Source organism: Pseudorca crassidens, chromosome 15 (assembly GCF_039906515.1).
Source record: "Pseudorca crassidens isolate mPseCra1 chromosome 15, mPseCra1.hap1, whole genome shotgun sequence".
Taxonomy (NCBI): domain Eukaryota; kingdom Metazoa; phylum Chordata; class Mammalia; order Artiodactyla; family Delphinidae; genus Pseudorca; species Pseudorca crassidens.
The window spans coordinates 64,664,626-64,690,415 of NC_090310.1; the positions used below are offsets into that span (position 1 = coordinate 64,664,626).

At 38.3% G+C, this 25,790-nt stretch overlaps 1 protein-coding gene and 1 long non-coding RNA gene across 5 annotated transcripts in view; one reads left to right on the forward strand and one right to left on the reverse strand.

The window, feature by feature from the left end:
- The window catches only part of ASIP (agouti signaling protein), a 199,409-nt gene that overhangs the window by 139,182 nt on the left and 34,437 nt on the right, over window positions 1-25,790 (forward strand). The window lies entirely within an intron of this gene.
- On the reverse strand, window positions 11,529-16,508 carry LOC137207724 (uncharacterized). Of its 4 annotated transcripts, XR_010935223.1 has the most exons (5): window positions 16,282-16,508; window positions 15,181-15,278; window positions 14,687-14,882; window positions 12,687-12,772; window positions 11,529-11,787 (listed from the first exon to the last, which is right to left on the reverse strand). It is a non-coding gene; the product is annotated as an uncharacterized lncRNA (long non-coding RNA). The 4 variants fall into 4 exon arrangements; XR_010935222.1 differs by having other exon boundaries at window positions 12,687-14,882; XR_010935221.1 differs by lacking the exon at window positions 11,529-11,787 and having other exon boundaries at window positions 11,976-12,772.

Below are 25,790 nucleotides of genomic sequence, written 5' to 3' on the forward strand. Positions count from 1 at the left end.
GTCTTCCAGTGAGGTTTAGGGCTCAGGGTTTGTGAAGTACCTCTTTTTGGGGGAGGGGGTACCACACCTCTTGGCTTGTGGGATCTTAGTTCCCCACCCAGGGACTGAACCCGAACCCACACGCTCGGCAGTGAAAGCCCACTGGACCGCCAGGGAATTCCCTGAAGTACCTTTTTGAAAAACGCGTAAAGTCTCTGAGAACCATGGTTTCGAGGGCACTATTTATCAGATTGAGCAACTCCAAAGCTAAAGACAGAGCAGGGGTCATTTTAGAAGGCTTTGCACGCAGAGAAGCTTGTGAAAAACAAGTTTTAAGGAACTAGATTCTGAGGTCCTGACTTGTGGGTCTGAAGTGGGGCCCAGGAATCTTTACCAAGCTTCTTAAGGTGATGCTAATGAAAAAGATGCTCAGGAGACCCTTTGAGAAACATTTAGAGAAAGATAAGCTACCTGCTCAGGGAGGACTGGGCTGGTATCTGCAGGTATGCCTTCTCCAGATCCATGTGACTTCACCACACGGAGCCTCAGGAGTGCTAGACCATTCTATCCCATCAAAGTTATTCTGCTCCACTGGCTGTGAAGGAGAAGGAGATACTCAGGTTCCAGGACACTGGCTCAGACAGGCCTTATTGAGTGAGTCTAAAGACTTGTAGACGTCAAAAGGTTTTTAAGAATAATCATCATAACGTAGTAATGAATCAAAAACATGCAGACATTTGCTTAAATGACCCTGTAGAGACTGGAGTTTAAAAAAAGGAAGGGGATGCCCAGATTCAGGGGTCTAGCAGAATGGACTTGCTTGAGAAAATCAAGCAAGACAACCAAAGAGGACTCTTGGGATTGCCCCACCAGGACTTCTGAGGCCACTCTAATGAAATGACTTACCAGTGTGGTAGAGTAGCCTCTATGGCACCCACATTGGCCTAACTCTGGTTGAAATTGCACAACCAGGGTGGGCTGACAATCTTTGGGACACAAAACAAGGTCCAACATTCAAGGCTTGGCAGACCTGACCAAGACTTTTCTCCTGCCTTTGAATTTATATAGTTCCTTAATTATATGCCCCTTAACACTTTTTCTTTTGTATTAAAAGTTGTGCTCATCTCAACCTTCCTTTTAGATTGGAAACTGCATCTTTTCCATCTTTATACCTCCCACAGCACTTCCACTAGGCTTCATGAAATACAGTCATCTTTGTTACATAGAAAATTCTTATATGAGTTTATTTTCTCAGACTTAATTTGGTCCTACTGACCTTTCTGGTTCTAGTACCCCACAATTAAAATTAATATAGCTTTATAATACTTTTTAATATCTCATAGGATGTGTTCCCCTTATTATCCTTCTTTTTCAATATTTTCTTATTTTTTGGCCACGCCACGTGGCTTGCGGGATCTTAGTTCCCCGACCAGGGTTCGGACCCAGGCGCCTGGCAGTGAGAGGGCCGAGTCCTAACCACTGGACCTCCAGAGAATTCCCTTTCAATATTTTCTTGGTTATTCTCACTGTTTTTCTCAAATGAACTTCAGAGGCAATTTACAAAAAACTAAAATAAAATTGCATTGGGATTCAGATGGCGATTATGTTCAATTTATACATTAATCTGGGGGAAATTTTTTAACCATAATAATTCTTACCTCAAGGAAAATAGCTTGTCTTTCCACTTTTTCAAGTTTTTTCTCATATCTCTCAGTAGAGCTTATAGCTTTTTTCGTATACATCCTTATAATTGCTTAAATGCATAATTGCATAATTGCCTAATTATTTTTGTAATTCTTTCTGCCATGAATTAGATATTTTTATTTTGCCATTTTCATAGTCATTATTGTTGGTATATACAAACACCACTGGTTTTTAAATCTTTATTTAGTAACTAGATCTACAACTATTTTAGAACATGTGTCTCATATGTCAACTGATCATATTGGCAAAAACACTTTACCTGTCTGTTATGTACGTAATTTACATTAATTAGCTAGTGCATTTTCTTGGACCATTATTAATGTAAATTAGGTTTAATCAGGAAGTGCTATTAAAAACTTAATCGTACATTGTCTGCAAGACAGTGCCATCCAAGAAAGCCACAAAATTTAATTAAAAAAAATTTTTATTGGAGTATAGTTGATTTATAATGTTGTATTAATTTCTTCTGTGCAGTAAAGTGAATCAGTTGTACATATACATATATCCACTCTTTTTTTAGATTCTTTTCCCATATAGGTAATTGCAGAGTATTGAGTAGAGTTCCCTGTGCTATACAGTAGCACAAAATTTAATTTTAAAACAAGTGACAGCTTTGCAATAAAAGAGCAGTGTCCTCACTTGGCTTATAGTTTACTAAATTTGAATACCCATGCAGAAACTAATGGTACTAGTAGGTAAGTTTGGTAATAACAGCTACCATTTATTGAGATTTTACTATGTACCAGCCATTAGGATAGACATTTTGTATTAGTTATTTCAATTAATGCTCACAACAACTCTAGTATATAGATATTAATATTCTCATTTTACAGATGAGAAAACTGAAGCCCACAGGGCTAAAATTGCCTATCTATGGTTACATAGCTAGTTAATGATAAAGATAGAATTTAGACCCAAGTTGTCTGACTTTAACTCCAAAAGCATGCTTTTGACACTTAATTACTTACCCTAAGAGGTATAATACTGTAAATTTACAACAGTAAATACTGTAAGTTTACTATAGTATATACTTGACTCTCACAGATGGTTAAGACCACAGCATAATTCTGTTCAGTGCCTTAATTTTGTTACCTCAAATAGAATGAACACGACCAACCAAGATGGGATAACTGGGACTGAATTTACACCTAAAACAACTTAAAAAAGGAATAAAATACTTGAAAACAATGGTTTCAACGGATACCAGGTTATGAAAGGCAGTGATCCCTGAAAGATGGAAAACAAATGATACTTACAATTTTCTTAGCTAAACTACTGAAAATTTTCCAGGCCATGCTGCAATGAGGGGGAAACCAGGCAAACTGGCAATATCCTTGAGTTGAGGAGAGACAATGCTGGGAATCTTTAGAGGTCAAGGCATATACAGCTTTTGGGGCAGAGTTTCAGAGAGGAAATTGCTGCACAGAGAAAGAACTCCAGAAATCTTCAGAAGATCCCTCCTAGAGTATACAGCAGAATATGAAGAAACTACCCAAGGCTGGGGAGAGAACCACTGAAAAAGATTAGTGGGGAAAAAAACCAATATCACACAGGGCTGGAATGAGTACCTCTTCTACCATTCACCGTGGAAAAATCTCATAATTCACATGGCATCAGGACGAGTACTCAGAAGGGTTTTGCCTTAATACTGGGAAAAAATTAGTCCCAGACTAAAGATTGCTGTGGTCCAGCCTAACAAAGCTTAATATCAAGACCAGAAAGAATAAAAATGTTTCCAAGTACCCAAAACAAAGCTCAAGAATATTTACAGGAATACAAAAATATACATCACCCAACAAGGTAAAATTTGCAATGTCTGGCCATCCAAACAAAATTTACCACACATTCAAAGAAGCAGGAAAATATGAACCTATAATTTGGACAAAAATCAATCAATAGAAACCAACCCAGAAAAGATACATATGATAGAATTAGTAGCAAGGACATTAAAATAGTTGTTGTTACCTTATGCCTTATGTACAAGAAGCTAAAGAAAGGATTGACCATGATAAGGGAGACATGGAAGATATAAAAAAAGACCCAACTCAAATTTATAGAGATGAAAAAGATACTGGATGAGATTAATGGCATATTAGTTGTTGCAGAAGAGATCAGTTAACTTGAAGACACAGAAATAAAAAATGAAACAGAGAAAAATGACTGAAAAAATATACATACAGGCATACCTCATTTTACTGCACTTGCTGTTTTTTACAAATTGAAGGTTTGTAGCAACCCTGCATTGAGCAAGTCAATTGGCGCCATTTTTCCAACAGCATTATTTTTAAATTAAGGTGTGTACATTTTTTTAGACATAATACTATTGGATACTTTATAGACTACAGCATAGTGTAAACATATATGCACTGAGAAACCAAAAAATTTGTGTGAATCACTTTATAGCGATATTCACTTTATTTCAGTGGTCTGGAACTGAACCTTCAGTATCTCCAAGTTATGCCTGTATACAGATTATCAGTGAACTCTGGGACAATTTTAAGCAATCTTATGTATGTGTAATTGGAATTCCTGAAAATTGAAGGAAGGGAGAATCAGAAAAAAATATTTGAAAAAATAATGGATGAATCTTTTCTAATAGTGATGAAAACTATAAACCCATAGAGCCAAGAAATTCAACAAACCTAAACAATATCAGATTTCTTGTTGGGTATAATGAAAATCAGAAGACAGTGGAGAAGACATGTTTAAAGTGCTGAAAGAAAAAAAGGCCCCTGACAACCTAGAATTCTATACCCAACAAAAATATCTTTCAAAAATGAAGGTGAAAGAAAGATTTTTTTCAGATTAAAAAGTTGAAAGAATCACCAACAGAACTATACCACAAGAAATCTTAAAGAAATTCTTCAGGCAGAAGAAAAATAACACCAAATGGAAACTTTGTACATTCTATACACAAAGAAAGGAGAGTATCAGAAATGGCAACTACATGGGTAGATAGAAAAAAATTATTTTTTATTATTTAAATCCTTTTAAAGATAGTTCAACTTTTTTCCCATTTTTTTATTGTAGTAAAATACACATAACAGTTCAACATTTTAAAGCAAATATAATAACAATGTTTTGTGTGCTTTAGAACATGTGTAGAAGTAAAATGTATGACTCAATGGCACAAAGTCCAGAAAGGAGAAATGGAAGTATACAGATATAAGGTCCTTTTTTTTTTTAAAATAAATTTATTATTTTTTTAAATCTTTTTTTAAAATTTAAATTTATTTTTTTGGGGGCTGTGTTGGGTCTTTGCTGCTGCGCATGGGCTTTCTCTAGTTGCAGAGAGTGGGGGCTACTCTTCATTGAAGTGCACGGACTTCTCATTGCGGTGGCTTCTCTTGTGGCAGAGCATGGGATTTAGGCACACAGGCTTCAGTAGTTGTGGCACATGGGCTCAGTAGTTGTGGCTCATGGACTCTAGAGCGCAGGCTCAGTAGTTGTAGTGCACAGGCTTAGTTGCTCCACAGCATGTGGGATCTTCCTGGACCAGGGCTAGAACCCATGTCCCTGCATTGGCAGGTGGATTCTTAACCACTGTGCCACCAGGGAAGTCCTTAAGTTTCTTATACTACATGTGAAGTGGTATAATATCACTTCAAGGTAGACTGTGATAATTAAAGATGTATATACTCTTAACTCTAAAGCAACTACTAAAATAACATAATAAAGTTATAACTAATAAGCCAATAAAGGATATAAAATAAAAAATACTCAATCCAAAAGTAAACAGAAAAGGGAAACAAAGAACACATGAGATAAATAGAAAACAAAGAACAAGATGGTAGATTTAAACTCAGTCATATAAGTAATCACATTAATGATTATTAAATGGTCTAAATATCAGTATTAAGGTAGACATTGTCAGACTGGATAGAAAGGCAAGACCCAACTGCAAACTGCCTCCAGGAAGCTCACTATAAATACAAAACCACAAATAAGTTAAAAGTAAAGGAATGGGAAAATGTTATACTAGCACTAATCAAAAGAAAGCTGAAATGGCTCTATTAATGTCAAATAAAGTAGATTACAAGGCAAAGAATATTACTAGGGATAATGATAAAGAGAACAATTCACCAAGAGGATTTAACAATCCTAAACGTTTATACACCTATCAACAGAGTTCCCAAATACATGAAATAAAAAACTGATAGGCTTGCAAGGAGAAAGAGGCAAATCCACAATTATAGTAAGAGATTTCAACATCCCTATATTAATAATCCATAGAACAAACAGAAAAACGTCAGTAAGGATATAGAAGACTTGAATAATACTATCAACTGGTATTTGACCTAACTGGTAATTATAGACGAATCCATCCAACAATAGCAGAATACACATTCTTTTTAAGAAGAGAATGTTTGTCATGATTGACAATATTCCAGAACATAAAATAAGTCTGAATAAATTTTAAGTTACACAAGATATGCCCTTTGACCACAGTGTAATTAAATCAGAAATAAATAACAGAAAGGTCTCTGAAAAATGCTCAAGTATTTGGAAACTAAATAACACACTTATAGATAATCCATAAGTCAAAGAAGAAATCAAAAGAAATGTTGTAAAATATTTGAACTGAATAAAATTTATGAGATGCCAATAAAGCAGTACTTGGAAACTTATACTGCTAAATTCTTATATTAGAAAAGGAAAGATTTCTTAAATCACCTTAAAGAACTAGAAAAAAAAAAAAGCAAATGAAACCCAAAGAAAGGAAATAATAAAATTGAGGAAAAGAGGAAATAATAAAGATTAAAACATAAACTAATGGAACAGAAAAGAGAAAAAACAATAGAGAAAATAAAGGAAAATAAAAGTTGGTTATTTGAAAAGTTCAATAAAATTGATAAACCTGTAGCCAGACTGATTAGGAAAAAAAGAAGGAAGACCTAAATTACCAAGTTAGAAATTAGAGAGAGATATCACTAGAGTCTACAGCTATTGAAAGGATGAGGGAATACCAATAAATCAACAATTTATTTTTTTAATAAATCAGCAATTTAGATGAAATAGACAAATTCCTTGGAAGACAAAAACTGAAAGTTCACTCAAGAACAAAATCATATAACAATATTACCAAATCTATTAAAGACATTGAATTTATAGTTAAAACCCTTCCCACAAAGAAAATTTCAGGCCCAAATGACTTCACTGGTAAATTCTACTAAAGATATAAGGAAGAAATAATACCAATTCCACACTAACTCTTCCAGAAAATTGAAAAAGAAGAGAATGTATGCCAACTCATTCTATGAAGCTAGAATTACTCTCAAACCAAAATCAAAGGCATTACAAAAAAAGAAAACTAAAGACCAATATACCTAATGAATATAGCTGTAAAATTCTTTACAAAATTTTAGCAATTCAAATCCAACAATGCAATAAAAAGGATAATACATTATGACCCAAGTGAGATTTATCTCAGGAATGCAAGGTTTGCTTAAACATTCAAAACAATGTAATTTACCATTTTTACAGACTAAAAAAAAAACCCTATATGATTGTTTCAATAAATGCATTAAAAAGCATATGAAAAAATCCAACATCCATTTCTGATTTTTTAAAAATCTTAGCAATCTAGAATAGAAAAGAACTTCATCAATCTGATAAAGGGCATATACAAAAACCTACAGCTCATGTTATATTTAATGATTAAAGACTGAATGTCTCTTTCTATGATAAGGAACAAGGCAAGGGAATCTGTTCTTACATCTTTTATTCAACACTGTACTGGTGGTTTTAGCCAATGCAGTAAGGCAAGGAAAAGAAATAAAATTCACCCAGTTTGGAAATGAAATATTAAAACTGTATTTATTTGAAGAAGACATGATTGTTTATGTAGAAAATCCAATGAAATCCTCAAAAAGTCTGCTAGAACTGCTAGTTTTAGCAAGGTTGAAACATTCAAGATCAATATACAAAAATCAATTGAATTTTTATATAATAGCAGAGGCAATAGAAATTGAAATGTAAAAAAAATCATTTATAATAGCATCAAAAATATTAAATTATTTGTGATAAATCTATACAAGATCTATATACTGAAACTATAAGACATTACTGAGAGAAATTAAAGAAACTCTAAATAAGTAGAGATATACCATGTTCATGGATTGGAAGACTCAGTACTGTTAAATATCAATTATCTTCATATTGATCCAACACAACCTCAATCAGAATCCCAGGAGTTTATTTTAGAAATTGACAAGCTTATTTTAAAATTCATGTGGAAATACAAAGAACATAGAATAGAATAGCCAACACACTTTGAAAAGAGGAACAAAGTTTGAGGACTTACTCTCCCTGACTTTAAGACTTGGAAAGTAATCAACAAAGTGTAGCATTAGAATAAGACAAATAAGTCAATAGTTCAAAATAGAGAGTCCAGGAATAGATTCACACATATATGGTCAATTGATTTCCAACAGTTACAAAGTATAGTCTTTTCAGTAAATGGTGCTAGTGCTGGAACAATTAGATAACCATAAGCAAATGGTTATGAACCATTTGGAGTTCATTTTATGAACTCCAACCAATAACCTCACACCATATACAAAAATTAATTTGAAATGAATTGTAGACATAAGTGTAAAATCTTGCTGTATGGTGAGATAAACAATAGAACGTTTAAAATAAAACATAGGAGAAAGTTTTGTGACCTGAAGTTAAGAAAAGATTTCTTAAATATAACATGAAAAGCACAACGTACAAAAGAAAAAATTAGTAAATTAGACTTTATCAAAATTAAGAACTTCTACTCTTCAAAATACACTGTTAGAGACAATGAAAATCCAAGCCTCTGACTGGGAGAAATTATTTACAAATAACTTACCTGTCAAAGGACTTGTTTCCAGAATATAATGGGATATATAAGAAAACAAACAGCTCAATTTTTAAATAGGCAAAATAGTTTAACAGACACTTTATCAAAGGAAATATATAGATGGAAATAAGCTAATTAGAGAAACACAAATTAAAACCAAAGTGAGATACCACTATACACACCTATTAGAATTTCTAAAATTAAAAAGACTGATCATATCAAGTGTTGGTGAGGACATGGAGCAAATTGAACTCTCATGCACGTCAGATCTAGGATTTGATTTTAACCTACTTATAAGTTGATAAGTTAGCTTATTGTTGTTTTGTGGGTGCTGATAGAGACATGAGACTCTTGGGTCAAAGTAATTTATTACTCACCAAACAGCAAGCAGCATAAGCATCAGCCTTTTGCATCAGTTCCCCTTGCCCTCAGATTCAACAGGGGCAACACAGAGGACCCAGATGCTTGTCTGCAAACATGGTGAAATGTTTTACATGAGAGGAATGCTGAGCTTGGGGAACCCACTGTTTTTTGTTTGTGTTGTGCTGTTTTATTGTAACACCTACCTATAGTTCATTTTATTTACATATCATGTAATTTTCTTTTTTAAGATGTTGGGGGTAGGAGTTTATTAATTTATTTTTGCTGTGTTGGGTCTTCGTTTCTGTGCAAGGGCTTTCTCTAGTTGTGGCAAGCGGGGGCCACTCTTCATCGCAGTGCACAGGCCTCTCACTATCACGGCCTATCTTGTTACGGAGCACAGGCTCCAGACACGCAGGCTCAGTAGTTGTGGCTCACGGGCCTAGTTGCTCCATGGCATGTGGGATCCTCCCAGACCAGGGCTCGAACCCGTGTCCCCTGCATTAGCAGGCAGATTCTCAACCACTGTGCCACCAGAGAAGCCCCCTGCTCAGTTCTTAATTCTGTGATTCTCAGATCACGAATTCATTCACTTCTCACTGGATATTAATTGAGCATCTCTGGGGCCAGGCCCTGCACGAGGACCTAGGGATACAGTGGCAAACAATGTATTTAAATGCCTTCCCTCGTGGAGCTTACATTATAGAAGAGAAATACAGGCACTGAACACATCACACAAATAATTATAATTTTATTCACTCTAAGAAAGAAAAGTACAGGTTGCTGTGAGAATATATACTGGGGAGTCCTAACCCAGTTTACGGGGTCAGAAGGTTTGTTAAATAGGTAACAAAAAAGGCAACAACCAGGCAAAACTACTTGAGGCTAATTCCATCTCATTGTGCAACTACTATAGGAATTCAAATAGTAAACAGTAGAGTTAAACCACAGTGCCTTTTGGCATCTCCAATAAGTTCATAATACCCATGAAACCCAGTGGTAGTATTTGTTCCTATTATTCGTTATACAGCATTGAATCTTTCAACAATTCATGAGCCAGTTAATTCTGTAAAAACAAGGAAATGTCTGTGGTGGAAGTCTGTCAAATGGGCTGTGCCTCAGATAGATGGCCCCTCATTCCAGTTGTCCCTGAGATGTCATAAAACCTTTCCCTAAAGATTTTTTCATAACTGGAAATGGAATTTTTCTCTTGCTCCCACTTTCAACCCAAACTCTCCTAAACCCAAGATTACAGAGGCTCTAAGGCAAGTTCCGCAAACTCTGTCCCATTGTTTGCTGGAGAAAATCAGACTGGGGTCTCTGTGATGCCTCTGGAGTTCATAGAATGGCTATGGGGGCATTGGGTAGAAATGAAGAAATGGGAAATTGGGGCAGAATTGGGGTCCTCTGAGAGGGAGAGAAGAGTGACTGCCACTTCAGTACTGGGGGGCTTGAATCTCAGCCCTGACTTGCAGTCTGACCTCAGGGTGACACTGAACCCCTCTATTCCTATTTCTTCGTTGAAATATTTCCTTGACTCATCTTAGGAGGATGGGAGATGTGCTCCCTGAAATCAGGAAAAAATCTTCTAAAATCTGTAATGTTCTATATTCTTTTATCTTCTATAACTTATTTTGCCTATTTTTCCCTGGGCTGCACACCTATAATGCATTTAACAACTATCTTTTCCCCTGTGTGGTGTAAGGGAAATTTGAGAGGCAGTATATTCAAATAGTTCAAAACAAGTCATTTAACTGCTCTGTGCCTCTGTCTTCTCAACTATTAAATGAGAATAATTCCTAGTTTATAAGGTCATTGTGAGAGTTAATTGAGATAAGATATATAAAGTACTTAGCACAGGGGCTGGCACATGGTAAGAAATCACTATTTGGTAGCTGTTATTATTATTACTGCTGGCTAGGCCATATCCAGATCTTTCTAGAGGGTAAGAAGGCTAATAAGTAAGGATTATAAGATGGTAACCTGAGTCTTGGACTGCTATTTATATCACTTACACTGCTATTAACTCATTTTCCCTTCACTTTGAGCAATGTAAGAAAAGAGGGGTTTACAGAGTAGTAAAGGATTAAGCAGAAATTGCCAAAAGGATTGAACAATCACCTCAGTGGTCAATTGTCTGAATTGTTTACTATAGTATCTTGAGTGCCCGTGATGCTTGACACAAAATAGAAGCTCAAAAAATATTTTAATTTGTTGAAATTGAATGAATTAATATACTGAAACTCATTGAGAACCTAGATGTTTGCTTTGTGTGATTTTAGACCTTCAGGAAAGTCAACCCAGTCCAAAAATTGCTTAGTTCATTACCTGCCCTAGTGTCAGACATGCTGTCACTCAAGATCCATTCTTTTGAGTTAAGACTTTGTATCATAAAAAGGCTGTTAAAGATGCCTGAAGATGCCTCTTTACAGAGAACCTAGAAACTCCTTCATACTGCAAGCAAAAAGGAAGGAAAGAAGGAAGAGAGGGAGGGACTTAAATAGTGCTGGGGATTTCTCCATTGTTCCACTCAATACTGTTATTATGAGTGTTAATGGGAAGGAGGAATTTGCTATCTCCTCATTTTGCTGTAATATTGGCTTCCCTGTGCACCGATGCCGAACAGAAGTACGGAGACAGAGATTTTGGAGGAAGAGAGATGGCTTTATTTTTCTGCCAGACAGAAGGGAAGACGCAGCAGGCTAGCGCCTCAATAACTGTGTCCCCCCCTCCTTTGGGAATCGGAGAAGATTTTATATGCGGGGCTCACAGTCCCGGGTATATGATAAGGATCAAAGTAGTGAAGGTCTTGCATTCTTCTTCTTCCTTCATTATTTCAAAACCGTCACAGCTGGCGTCAGGCAGCCGGGTGATTGGGTCCGTTTGTCTCTGGTTATTGGCCTGCGACCTTTTTTCTGAAATGCAAATGCTACAAGGGGTGATTTGCTGCAAGGGAATGCAGGATGTAATTCACATAGTGTTAAAGAGTAATACGTTATTCCTGTCCTGCCTCTAGACGCAGACTCAGAGAATGGACTTGAGGACACGGGAAGTGAGAGAGCAGCATTGACCTATATACACTACCAAATGTAAAATAGCTAGTGGGAAGCAACTGCATAGCACAGGGAGATCAGCTCGGTGCTTTGTGACCATCTAGAGGGGTGGGATAGGGAGGGTGGGAGTGAGGTGCAAGAGGGAGGGGATAGGGGGATATATGCATACATATAGCTGATTCACTTTGTTATGCAGCAGAAACAAACACAACATTGTAAAGCAATTATACTCCAATAAAGATGTGAAAAAAATAAAGAGTAATAGGTCAGCTTTGTGAAGTACAAATCTAGTTACAGACACTATAGATTAGTAATAGTTAAAAAAACACAAAAACTAGGAGTGATTAACTCTTTCAGGCCAGGTTATGTTTCTTCTCTAGCCTGTTTACTGTTCCCTTTATTTTCCTTGTTCTCAGGAGAGGGAAAACTTCATTTCTATTTTTGCTGCAACAAATTCCCCACTGCTAGTTCATCCCCTCCATATCAACAGAGGAAAGGAAACAGGCATCATTCATGTCTGGCTGAGGACAGAACTGCAGTTTTGCTCCACTTGACAAACACCAGCTGTCCGGCCCAGGGGCCCATCTATCTCATATTTCAAATCCCCCCTGAGAGACATGACCCCCAAGAAATCTTTATTGGGAGGATGAGGGACGACAGTCTGTCTTCTGTAGCTTCTTTAGGCTGGCAACGGGCTCGTAGACCCTACCTAGTTGGGGTCACAGAGCTCTCACCCTGTCTGATTAAGGGCCCCAGGGTACCTTCTGTTGTTGTTTTGGCAGGATCTGTTCTGAGAAATGGCTGGAATCTTTGCATCATCATTATCTTGATGTGAACCTATTGTAATCTGGAAGAGACAGAACTTAACAAGTAGTTTAAAAAAACAGAAGCCAAAGATTAGTAAAAGAATTATTATAGCCAGGGTCCCAAGCAGGATTAAAAGCCATGTTCCCTTTGGTAGTAATTTTGATCCTGATCTATATAGAGTCAGTGCTTGGGTTACCCTGTCTAAAGGAATGGAGCCATTTGGTGTGTTCATATATATAATTTTATGTCCTCTTCTATTAGCCCAGTGTGATTGATGTAGGTGTAACAGACCCTGTTAGAAGTATTTGGAGGAGCGACAACCTAAATGTTAATAGACAAAATAGATCTCATTTCTTTTTAGGAGAATAAGCCTGAAACCCAGTCTAGGCCTGGCACTTTGGGGAGAACTGTAGCCAGGTAGCTGGTTATCTAGTTTCATCAAAGTAGGTTTTAACCTTTGATGTGATATTAACATATAAGTAATGGGAGCTATTGGTCACTACATATGTGTTTTCTCTTTTTGTTAATATATGATCTAAAGCAATTTTATCATCTAAAAGTGTAATAGTTACAAGAGGAGACCTTTAAGAAGTAAGGTTGCAGTTACCAGCTGCCAACAGACATTGTTTTGAGAATGGCTGGTGGCATCCCAAATCTAACACAGCTCAGAAAACTCAAGTTCTTAGCAATAAAAGAACTTGCCTAAAATCACACCATAGTGTCACCATTAATGATGTCAGTGTTTCTCTAGGTATGAGAAGATGCAAGAATTGGGGCTCGTAAAATCTTCTCCTGAATGTATTTAACTATCTGAAGGCCTGTCCTGTCAATTTTTCCCAGAGCATAGAGTGCCTCATTTCAGATCTCCACCCTGAACTCCTTGTAGCGGGTGTTGAAGGTCACCAGCTACAGCAGCTCATGATTTAATCCTTGTAGAAGTAGACGGCAAGTGTCAGTTTTCAGTCAGCAGGACCCCTTTTTGGTCATAATTTCAACCATGGTTTGGGGCATTTCATGACCATTTTGTCCCATGGTGCTAGGAATGCTCATTCCCAGGTCTGGCAAAGATTTTGCTGATAGGCCACTCCATGTGCTGTTACTGGACTAGGCCTTTACTTGTATCCAAAAGTCTCTGGACATCTGTCTTCCTAGTCTCTTATGGTCCAGGACAATATTCCCTCTTGTTGCTTCTTCTCATATCTAGAGTTAGACTATTGCAATCATTGATCTCATATGGAACTATATATCATCATTTTATCAGAGGCTCAGTTACACTTTTGGTAATGTAAGAAACAATCTTTTTTTTTTGAAATAGGCAAAATACAAATAGCATAGCTGGCAGTATTAATAAAGTCATAAGTAAGAATTAAGCCAAGAAGTTCCATTAGGTACAGCCTGGTATATCCCAGGTCGTGTTAGTCTGTTCTGTACCAATCCCTATTCTTCAGGGAAATTATATTTTGGCATTGTCTGTAAGGTACTCAGCCCAGTTTCCTAGTGTTACTAGACTGATTATCCTTAGTATGATTTAATTGTTCCCAGCACAGAGGAGCCTTTAACCTTAAGTTACCATAGCGTGGTGTTAATTATATAAATCCATCCCATAATTGTGGGAGGTTTTATTCCTTGGCTGAAATGTTGCTTGTTGCTCTGATTGAACTTTGAGTAATAGAGGAAAATTCATATTTATGGTAAGGGTCAGAGCAGGTGTTATTAATTGGTCAGGTGAGGGGATCTCATCCAGTAATATCAATAGTGGCCTGAACATGAGTATAATTTTCCTTTTAAGATAGATTTCCTAAGAGTCAACCAATTAGAGCCATGGAGTGGATAAATCCACTCAGGTAACCCAGAAGTACTAGACATAGGTAACTGGCCACAAACCCAACAATTGGATTGATTTTTAAAACTAGCATAGGATCATGCCTATGATAGAAAAACATTTGATAAATACGCAAAGGTCCAAGAAGTCAAGAAAACATTATAAATGAGCAGATGAGTCAAGTCCAGGATCTTTGGTAGGCTGTTTGCTTCTGATGTTATCTTTTTCTCATCCTGGTGTGAGTGTAGTTTCTTCTCTGTTTGAGCGTTGTTTTAAGGTGATTTTGAGGTCAGCAATCCTCCCTATAGGCCAGTCCAGTGCAGGGGCCCTTTGTGAGTGGAAATTAATCCAAGAGATAATCCCCTTTAGTTTTACTGTGTATGAGCTAGTTAAGAGTGCCTGATAAGGGGGCTTCCCTGGTGGCGCAGTGGTTGAGAGTCCACCTGCTGATGCAGGGGACACAGGTTCATGCCCCGTCTGGGAAGATCCCACGTGCCACGGAGCGGCTAGGCCCGTAAGCCATGGCCGCTGAGCCTGCGCATCCGGAGCCCGTGCTCCGCAACGAGGGAGGCCACAACAGTGAGAGGCCCGCGTACCGCAAAAACAAAAAAACAAAAAAAGAGTACCTGATAATGATCCTTCCATACAGTTTGGAGATAGTCCTTTAAATTATGTCTTTTCCAGTATGTATAATCCCCTGGTTGTAGGTCAGTGGGCATCTGATCTTCATCCAAAAATAGATTACTGAGATAAGCTTTAGAAACAAACTTAGAATGTGTCCTTTAATAATTCAATTAAACTTTTTAGCAATATAACATAACAGCAAGGAACTATCTGGGAAGTGAGTCTTAGTAAACACCTTAATTAACAAAACTAGAATTTAATATTCAGTAAAACATAATTTTTTTTCTTCATTGTGAGGGCATTAACCCTGAAAAACCCGGAAGGCTTTATCCCATCAAATAAAAAACGAGGTTTGTCAGGGAGCACAAAAAGCCAAGCAGCTGTCTTGGATTTTCCATAGCCCTGACTGTTTGATTTACAGCTATTGTTTACCCATTTTAAATTCCCTGATTTAGGAGTAGACTGTCATGTTTTAAGGACATCAGGATGGGAAAAGTCTGACAATGAGGGGTTAATTTTTGTAGAAGCATAATGAACTTTATCTACATGTGCCATAATCTTCATAGATCACTGTGAAATAATACTTATTTACTTTACCAAAGTAACAAAAGATTTTAAAAGTAAGTGTAAATCACTTAAAGGCAAATAAATTTATATAGTCTGTTATTAAAGCAGCATTCCAAGAAAACTTTGTTCTCTTAAGAGAGAGAAACCAAATTTCAGTCTAGTCTCAATAAACTTGGCCTGATGATTTATATAACTGTAATTAATCATATAGGCTTTTTGCTTGCTGAAACTGTAAGGAGTTTCAGACTGAACTTTTAAAAGACCTCTCAGGGCTTCCCTCGTGGTGCAGTGGTTGGGAGTCCACCTGCCGATGCAGGGGACACAGGTTTGTGCCCCGGTCCGGGAAGATCCCACATGCCGCAGAGCGGCTGGGCCCGTGAGCCATGGCCGCTGAGCCTGCGCGTCCGGAGCCTGTGCTCCACAACGGGAGAGGCCACAATGGTGAGAGGCCCACGTACCGCAAAAAAAAAAGTTAAATTAAATTAAAAGACCTCTCAGGAAAGTCACACCAAGGGCTTGTCACAGATTTCGCTTACCAAATCTAGGTGAATTCCTCCTTTTTCAGGGTCCCGAAAATACCTTGAGATTTCTGTACCTGTTAGTGAGGTAGCGTTCCTAATTTATCTGATAAAGGTGCTGGGGACCTAGGAGTTTCCAGTCTCTGGAGGGAGCAGATAGAGAGAAAAGATAAATGTTTTAATTTTACCCATAGGTGTAAATTACCAAATTGTTGTAAACCATAAGTAGCTTGAGGAGGAGAGCTTCTTTTTATCCGGTTTAGCATTATGGTCTGAAAGTCAGAAACTTGTATTTATCCAAAAGTCCTTTTTATAAATCTTCTTGAAGAGGAAGAATTTTTGCAAAGGCATCAGAGTGAAACCGTTAAGCGTCTATAATGACAAAAGACTTAAGGCAAGTTTAAATTCTGATTATAATGTAATTAACAAGGTAACTTGGTTACTGTTGTGACATGACACAAGATAATAACTAGAATTATAACTGATAACATTTTACCAGGACATATCAGAATTTTTTTGAAATTCCATATAAGTTCTAGACTACCTATATTAGTAATAATTACCATAAAATATAACCTAAGAAGATTTATTACACATTTGACAATACTTCCCATGTACTTTTTTTTTTTTTTTTTTTGCAGGACGCAGGCCTCTCACCGTTGTGGCCTCTCCCGTTGCGGAGCACAGGCTCCGGATACGCAGGCTCAGCGGCCATGGCTCACGGGCCCAGCCGCTCCGCGGTATGTGGGATCTTCCCGGACCGGGGCACGAGCCTGTGTCCCCTGCATCGGCAGGCGGACTCTCAACCACTGCGCCACCAGGGAAGCCCCCCCATGTACTTTTAACATACCACATGAACCTAATTATTGTAATATCTCTCTTTGGGATGTTTCAGGGGCCCTCTGAAGCACCCCAAAGTTAGCTAGAGGTCAAAGAAACTTCATTACAATTTGATTTGGGATGTTTTATCAAAAAAATCAAAAGAGTTTAGAACACTCAGTCAGATAAGATCATACATCACTGTGAAACAATAGTTATTCACTTAGCCAAAGTAACAATAAAAGATTTTAAAGGCGAATATCGAACTGATCACTTAAAAGGTAAAGAATATTAAAATCTGTCATCCATGGCAGTTCAACATCTTAAGAAAACTTGTACCATGCATAAAACTCTTTTCTCAGTGTCCACTTTCCACAAACCTTTTCTATCACTTTCTGTATCCATCACTTTATTTTTCCATTCAGAAACAGCCACCTGTAAGTCAGATCTACTTCCTTTTTCCTTAATAAAATGCAATTCCATTCCTCATACCTTCTTTACTAAAAACACACATCCTACTTTCCTTAAGCAACCATGAATTGTCCTTTATATCAGCACTCTGTAGACTGGTAAACATACATCCAAATAATAATTTTTGAAGAATGTGCTTTCTTATAGAAAGTATCTCAGTGTGGCACCAAACACATTTTTAATAGTTCTAAACCTTTTGTTTCTCTGTAAAAGGAAGCCAATGTTCAATAATTAATGTTTTAATATCTTATTTTATTTGGAAATGGCCTGGTTATTTAATAAACTTCCATCCTTTAACTTAATTTAGCACAACTCTAAATTTTCAAGTCGTCAAACATCTGGAAAGATCATTCTTAAGAAAATATTCCTAAAACATAATTATTCCTAAAAATTTCACCCAAAACTCTTATCTCATTTGCAATTTTTTTTCTTAAATTTTCTTCACATCGAGTTATTTTCATTGCTGACAAATTTGTAACACATATAAGATCTTATTTAGTTTATATTAAACCTAGGCACAATAAAAGTAATATACTTAAGGTTGATGGCTCTAAAGACATGTCTATATTAATTAGATCAACAAACAAACATTAATACCAGGTCCTAATTTAATATTGAATATTTCCCAGTTCACGTGAACCTGAAATTTATTTAATTTTTCTTGTATTTAGAATTGTTTGATTTGTAAGCGCTGACTTTTAAGCCAGTTAAATAGAGCTCATTTACAGGGCTTCCCTGGTGGCGCAGTGGTTGGGAGTCCACCTGCCGATGCAGGGGACACGGGTTCGTGCCCCGGGCCAGGAGGATTCCACATGCCCTGGAGCGGCTGAGCCCATGACCCGCTGAACTTACCCGTCCGGAGCCTGTGCTCCGCAACGGGAGAGGCCACGACAGTGAGAGTCCCGCGTACCGCAAAAATAAAAAAAAATAAAAAAAAAAATAGAGCTCATTTACAAATTAACCTCAGCAATACTATCCAAAGACAAAAGCACATACTGAGACATACACATATATCCAGACAGAGAGAGATCTGAGAGTTTCCACTTGAGATTTAAAATATCTCTTTGCCTCTTTTTTTTTTTTTTTTTTTCTCTTGGCTTGAAGTTCTACTAATGAACGCAAGGCTGAAGTCTCAGGCAGAGTGGGCTACGTTTGTAGCTCAAGGACATGATAAGAGTTAACTTCAAGGTTTGTCCTAGGCATATTTTTGTTCTCTCAGGGTCAGAATTTTGAAGAAAAGTATTTTAACCAGCTAGCTTTTTCTAACTGCACATGCAAAAAGAACTGGTTTTGCAATTTTAAGAAAAGTTTTATTTTAACCAGTTTTCTCAGTCTAAAGAATATTGTGGCCATACTGTCAAAAATCATCTTTCTCTTTCTGTGGTCATGATTTCATAGCTAAAATTTAAACCAGATAGTGCTCAAATTGGCTCTGATAACAGGGGTAGACTGGCTGATAAAATGTTGTCCCATCAGGGATTGTCCCTCTGGGGAGGTGGGGTCTTAGTTTGATCAGAAGAATCTGAAGGAGTGAGGGAACTTGCAGGAGTGGCGGAAGCTTGGTTTTCCCCCTCCCCGAGAGTTGGGAGAAGTTAGAAGAGGATCATTTAGAATGTCAGGAGAGGTAGTTTTTTTGTTTGTTTTTGTTTTGTTTTTTTTCTGACCCCTCAGGCTTTTGATTATGGAGCCACCTAGAACAGGATTATAAGAGAAGGGGCATAAATTCCTGAACATAAGGGAACCTCAGTCCATTTTTCCCATCCTGTGGCAATAAAGATCTAATTGTAGGAGACCCATTTTCAGACCATTTTTCTTTGTCATTGGATCATAGCTATAGGTCGACCTGTCATTTAAAATTTTCCCTAAGCGTTCCCGGGTGGGGGTGGAACCTTAGAGGAAGCGCTTCCCATTTAGACTCGAGCAGTTGGTAACAGACGTTAGAGGTTAGCGCGCTCAAATCAAAACATAAACGTTCACCTTGTCAGCTGGAAGTCGCACATAAAACATAAACCGTAAAAGAAAACAGCAAAGGGATGTTCAAAAAGAAAAAGGAGAAACATATGGCGGAGACCCGCCCAAACGTGACTTCCAAATCCCACTCGACCTGGACCGTTGCCCCAAAGCAGCGCCTTACAGCAGAATCTCCCTTTGCAGGGAGAATTCCACATCAGGATTTTCCCTTTGCTGGGAAATCCCAAAATTGGAACCGAAGTTCCCGTAAGGGGACGGTCAAAAGTCACGGAGTGCACTCGGGGAGACTCACGTAGGTGCTGACGGGTGTGTCGCGACTTCCCTACGCCCTCTTTCTGATCCTCCAATATTTAGTGTTTTCTCAGAGTGGAAGTCCAGGCCGGCGCGGGCAAGAGAAGAGAAGTTGTCCTCAAGGCAAAAGAAGCCTGGCAGCTCTTAGGTCAGCCTCTCCCCGGTTCTCCGCCGCAGCCTCCGAGTTCCACAGCCCAATCGGTGGGCCGGGTGGGATCAGGGCACAGCTCTGCAGCAAGGAGTCTCTGGCGATCTGGCCTCAGAGATATCTTCCAACCCTCCGCTCTCTCAAAGGAGGCTGGCGTGGAGAGAGATCCCCGAGTTTCCGATCAAGCCGAGGGGTCCTGCGGGCCGCCTGCCCCACAGCAGATCCCTGACGAGCCCCCATTTTTTTTGCGGAAATATTGGCTTCCCTGTGCACCGATGCCAAACAGATATACGGAGACAAAGATTTTGGAGGAAGAGAGAGATGGCTTTAATTTTCTGCCAGACAGAAGGGAAGACACAGCAGGCTAGCGCCTCAATAACAATGTCCCCCCCCCTCCTTTGGGAATCGGAGAAGATTTTATATGCGGGGCTCGCAGTCCGGGGCATGTGATAACGATCAAAGTAGTGAAGGTCTTTCATTCTTCTTCTTCCTGCATTATGTCAAAACAGTCACAGCTGGCGTCAGGCAGCCGGGTAAAATTGGGTCCGTTTGTCTCTGATTATTGACCTGCGACCTTTTTTCTGAAATGCAGATGCTACAAAGGGTGATTTGCTACAAGGGAGTGTTGAAGAGTAATAGGTTAGCTTTGTGAAGTACAAATCTAGTTACAGATACTGCAGATTAATAACAGTTGGAAAAAAAAAAAAAACTAGGAGTGATTAACTGTTTCAGGCCAGGTTATGTTTCTTCTCTAGCCTGTTCACTGTTCCCTTTATTTTCCTTGCTCTCAGGAGAGAGAAAACTTCATTTCTATTTTTGCTGCACTCAGGCTGTCTCAGTTCTTTCTGATGAGCTTCTTACCAAGCTAACTGTGAGTCTAATGGTTAAAGGATCATGGCCCCTAAATACAAACCAACTCTTCAATCTGGTGCTTAACTGAAGTAACAGCAATCTGTTCGAACATTGGAGGAAAAACTGGCTGTGTAAAATATGTGAAGACAACATGGCATCCTCTTAAGGGGTTTCAAGGGCAATTTTGACTATATGCAATTTTCATTATATATACTGACTTTATTTATTTATTTATTTAAAAATATTTATTTATTTAGCTGTGCCGGGTCTTAGTTGCAGCACGCAGGATCTTTGTTGTGGCGTGCGGGATCTTTTAGTTGCAGTGTGCAGGATCTAGTTCCCTGACCAGGGATCAAACCTGGGCCCCCTGCATTGGGAGCACAGAGTCTTAACCACTGGACTACCAGGGAAGTCCCTATACTGACTTTAGAATCTAACCCCACGTCACGATATGCCTTCACTATATTCATTTTAATCTGCCGTCACTCATTAATCCTGTGTCTGTGTGTCACACATGTGTGCATTCTATGACTAAAGATGGAATGATAGCTAGTTGATATTCTCAGTGGAAAAAGAATAATTAAGCAATTTGTAAATTATGTTCTAAATTTGTATTAATTTATATTCTAATTATTAAGCATTTAAATGAGATCTTCTGCCTTGATTACAATTTTCAGTAAACGAGCTTCAGTTTTGCCATTGTATTGTATTTTTAGTTTTTCCATTCAACAAATATTATTGTGCACCTACTAATACTAGGCATAGTGCTGGTTATCACATGTTTCCTTGAAAAACAATAACCACAAAAGTTTTTGTGAAAATCTGCTTCCTACAAAGCCAATGAGGAGTGATGAAAGAACTAGACCTTGAGTGAGGCAGGGTAGAGTCTGAAATCTGCAAACATAGAAAGGAAAACAGTGTAAATACGTGCTAAGGCAGAAAATGTGAGGTCTGAATGAGACTTTATTGACTCTGTAACATGTCTGGCAAAAGGGTGCTTGGTGCCATCTTTGGGAAATATTCTTTCTAGAGTTAAGTGCCAAAGAGTGCCTGGCATCAGGAAAAACAGCCTCTCCGTTGTTGTGATTTAAATGATCTCTAAGCTGTTGGAGATCAAGGGGACATTCTTTGGGACTGAAAAAAAAAGAACATTGTACCTAGCGACTACAGAAAACATTTTTAAAGTACCCTTGGAATATTTATGAAAACTGAACAAATGCTAGGCCATAATGTGAGCCTAAACACATTTTTAAAGGATTAGTATCAAACAGACCACATTCTGGAGCCACAGTGCAATTAGGTTAGAAACCAATAATAGGAGTTCCCTGGCGGCACAGTGGTTAAGAATCCACCTGCCAATTCAGGGGACATGGGTTCAAGCCCTGGTCCAGGGAGATCCCACATGCCACAGAGCAACTAAGCCCCTGCACCACAACTACTGAGCCTTCAGTCTAGATCCCGTGAGCCACAACTACTGAGCCCCCACACCACAACTGCTGAAGCCCACGTGCCCTAGAGCCTGCGTGCCCCAACTACTGAGCCCATGTCCTGCAACTACTGAAGCCTGTGTGCCACAAGTACTGAGCCCGCATGCTGCAACTACTGAAGCCCACACACCTAGAGCCCGTGCTCCGCAACAAGAGAAGCCACCAAAATGAGAAGCCCACACACCGCAACAAAGAGTAGCCCCCACTCCCCGCAACTAGAGAAAGCCTGCACACAGCAACAAAGACCCAAAGCAATGCAATCCCTATCAAACTACCAATGGCATTTCTCATAGAACCAGAACAAAAAATGTCACAATTTGTATGGAAACACAAAAGACCCCGAAAAGTCAAAGCAATCTTGAGAAAGAAAAATGGAGCTGGAGAAATCAGGCTCCCTGACTTCAGACTATACTACAAAGCTACAGTAATCAAGACAGTATGGTACTGGCACAAAAACAGATATATAGATCAATGGAACAGGATAGAAAGCCCAGCGTTAAACCCACGCACATATGGTCAGTTTATCTTTGATAAAGGAGGCAAGAATATACAATGGAGAAAACACAGCCTCTTCAAAAAATGGTGCTGGGAAAACTGGACAGCTACATGTAGAAGAATGAAATTAGAACACTTCCTAACACCGCACACAAAAATAAACTCAAAATGGATTAAAGACCTAAATGTAAGACCAGACACTATAAAACTCTTAGAGGAAAACATAGGCAGAACACTCTATGACATATACCACAGCAAGATCCTTTTTGACCCACCTCCTAGAGAAATGGAAAGAAAAACAAAAATAAACAATTGGTACGTAATGAAACTTCAAAGCTTTTGCACAGCAAAGGAAACCATAGACAAGACCAAAAGACAACCCTCAGAATGGGAGAAAATATTTGCAAATGAAGCAACTGACAAAGGATTAACCTCCAAACTATACAAGCAGCTCATGCAGCTCAATATCAAAAAACAAATGACCCAATCCAAAAATGGGGAAAAGACCTAATAGACATTTCTCCAAAGAAGATAAACAGATTGCCAACAAACACATGAAAGGATGCTCAACATCACTAATCATTAGAGAAATGCAAATCAAAACCACAATGAGGTATCACCTCACACCTGTCAGAATGGCCATCATCAAAAATATCTACGAACAGAGGTTTCCCTGGTGGCGCAGTGGTTAAGAGTCCGCCTGCCGATGCAGGGGACATGGGTTCGTGCCCCAGTCTGGGAAGATCCCACATGCCGCGGAGCAGCTGGGCCCGTGAGCCATGGCTGCTGAGCCTGCACGTCCGGAGTCTTTGCTCCACAATGGGAGAGGCCACAACAGTGAGAGGCCCGCATACGGAAAAAAAAAAAAAAAAAAATCTACAAACAATAAATGCTGGAGAGGGTGTGGAGAAAAGGGAACCCTCCTGCACTGTTGGTGGAAATGTAAATTGATACAGCCACTATGGAGAACAGTATGGAGGGTCCTTAAAAATCTAAAAATAGAACTACCATATGATCCAGCCATCCCACTACTGGGCATATACCCTGAGAAAACCATAATTCAAAAAGAGACATGGGGTTTCCCTGGTGGCGCAGTGGTTGAGGGTCCGCCTGCCATTGCAGGGGACATGGGTTCGTGCCCTGGTCCAGGAAGATCCTACATGCCGCGGAGCGGCTGGGCCCATGAGCCATGGTCACTGATCCTGCGTGTCAGGAGCCTGTGCTCCACAACGGGAGAGGCCACAACAGTGAGAGGTCCGCATACTGCAAAACACACACACACACACAAAAGAGGCATGTACCACAATGGTCAGTGCAGCGCTGTTTACAATAGTCAGGACATGGAAGCAACCTAAGTGTCCATCGACAAGACGAATGGATAAAGAAGATGTGGCACATATATACGATGGAATATTACTCAGCCTTAAAAAGAAACGAAATTGAGTTATTTGTAGTGAGGTGGATGGACCTAGAGTGTGTCATTCAGAGTGAAGTAAGTCAGAAAGAAAAAAACAAATACCATATGCTAACACATACATATGGAATCTAAAAAAAAAAAAAAGGTTCTGATGAACCTAGTGGCAAGATAGGAATAAAGACACAGACATAGAGAATGGACTTGAGGACACGGGGAGGGGGAAGGATAAGCTGGGACAAAGTGAGAGAGTAGCATTGACATATATACACTACCAAATGTAAAATAGCTAGCTAGTGGGAAGCAGCTGCATAGCACAGGGAGATCTGCTCAGTGCTTTGTGACCACCTAAAGGAGTGGGATAGGGAGAGTGGGAGGGAGACACAAGAGGGAGGGGATAGGGGGATATATGTATACATATAGTTGATTCACTTTGTTATGCAGCAGAAACTATCACAACATTGTAAAATAATTATACTCCAATAAAGATGTTAAAAAGAAAAAGAAGACCCAATGCAGCAAATAAATAAATTTTTAAAAAGAAACCAATAATAAAAAGAAAAACTGAAAAACCTCACATATTTATAAACTTTAAAACTTAATTTCTTAACTCACAGTCTAAAAGAAAAATTATAATGGAAACAAGAAAATACTTATAACTGAACAGTAGTAAAGCTACTATGTATCTAAATGGTTGAGATGCAACCAAGCACTGTTTAGAGGGAAATTCATAGCCTTAAAGGAAAAAAAGGGAAGAAAGTGTTAAAATTAAAGAATTAAGCATCCAGTATATGATGTTAAAGGAAAAATAGAAGAATAAACTCAAAGAAGGCAAAAGAAAATAAAAATCAGAAATTAATGAAAAAGAAAGCAAACATCCAATGAAGAAGATCAACAAAGCCAAAATTTGGTGGTTTGGAAATACCACTGGTAAAATTAATTAAGTAAACAAGAGAAAATGTAAAAATAAACAATATTACAAATGATAAAAGATGATGTGATAGGTGGTGAAGAGATTAAATAGATACAAACAATAGTATAAACAATTTAGGCAGCAAATTTGAAAACATATGAAATAGATAAATTCCAACTGATTGGTGAAGAAATAGAAAATCTGAATTGTCCCATGACCATTAAAGAAATTGGACCATAATTTTAAAATCTTACCATAATCTGTATGATGCACTCTGATAAGCCTGGAAAGTAAGGTCTACCAAAATTTCAAAGAATAGACAATCTTACACAAAGTTTCCAGAAATTTTTTTTTTTAATTTTTAAGGAGGGACACTTCCCATTTCATCTTATGAAGGTAGAATAACTTTGATACCAAAACCAAACAAACATAGTGAAAGAAAACAAGACAGGAAAAAACAGTACTGTGTGACCAAGTTGGGTTTATACTAGGAATGCAAAGTTGATTTAATAATGAAAAATAAATTAATTTAATTCACCACATTAACAGATTAAAGGAGAAAAACAATACGATTGTACCAATTGATGAGGAAAATCCAAGATCTGTTCATGATTCAAAAATAAAAAAGGCATGGGAATTCCTTGGTGGTCCAGTGGTAAAGAATCC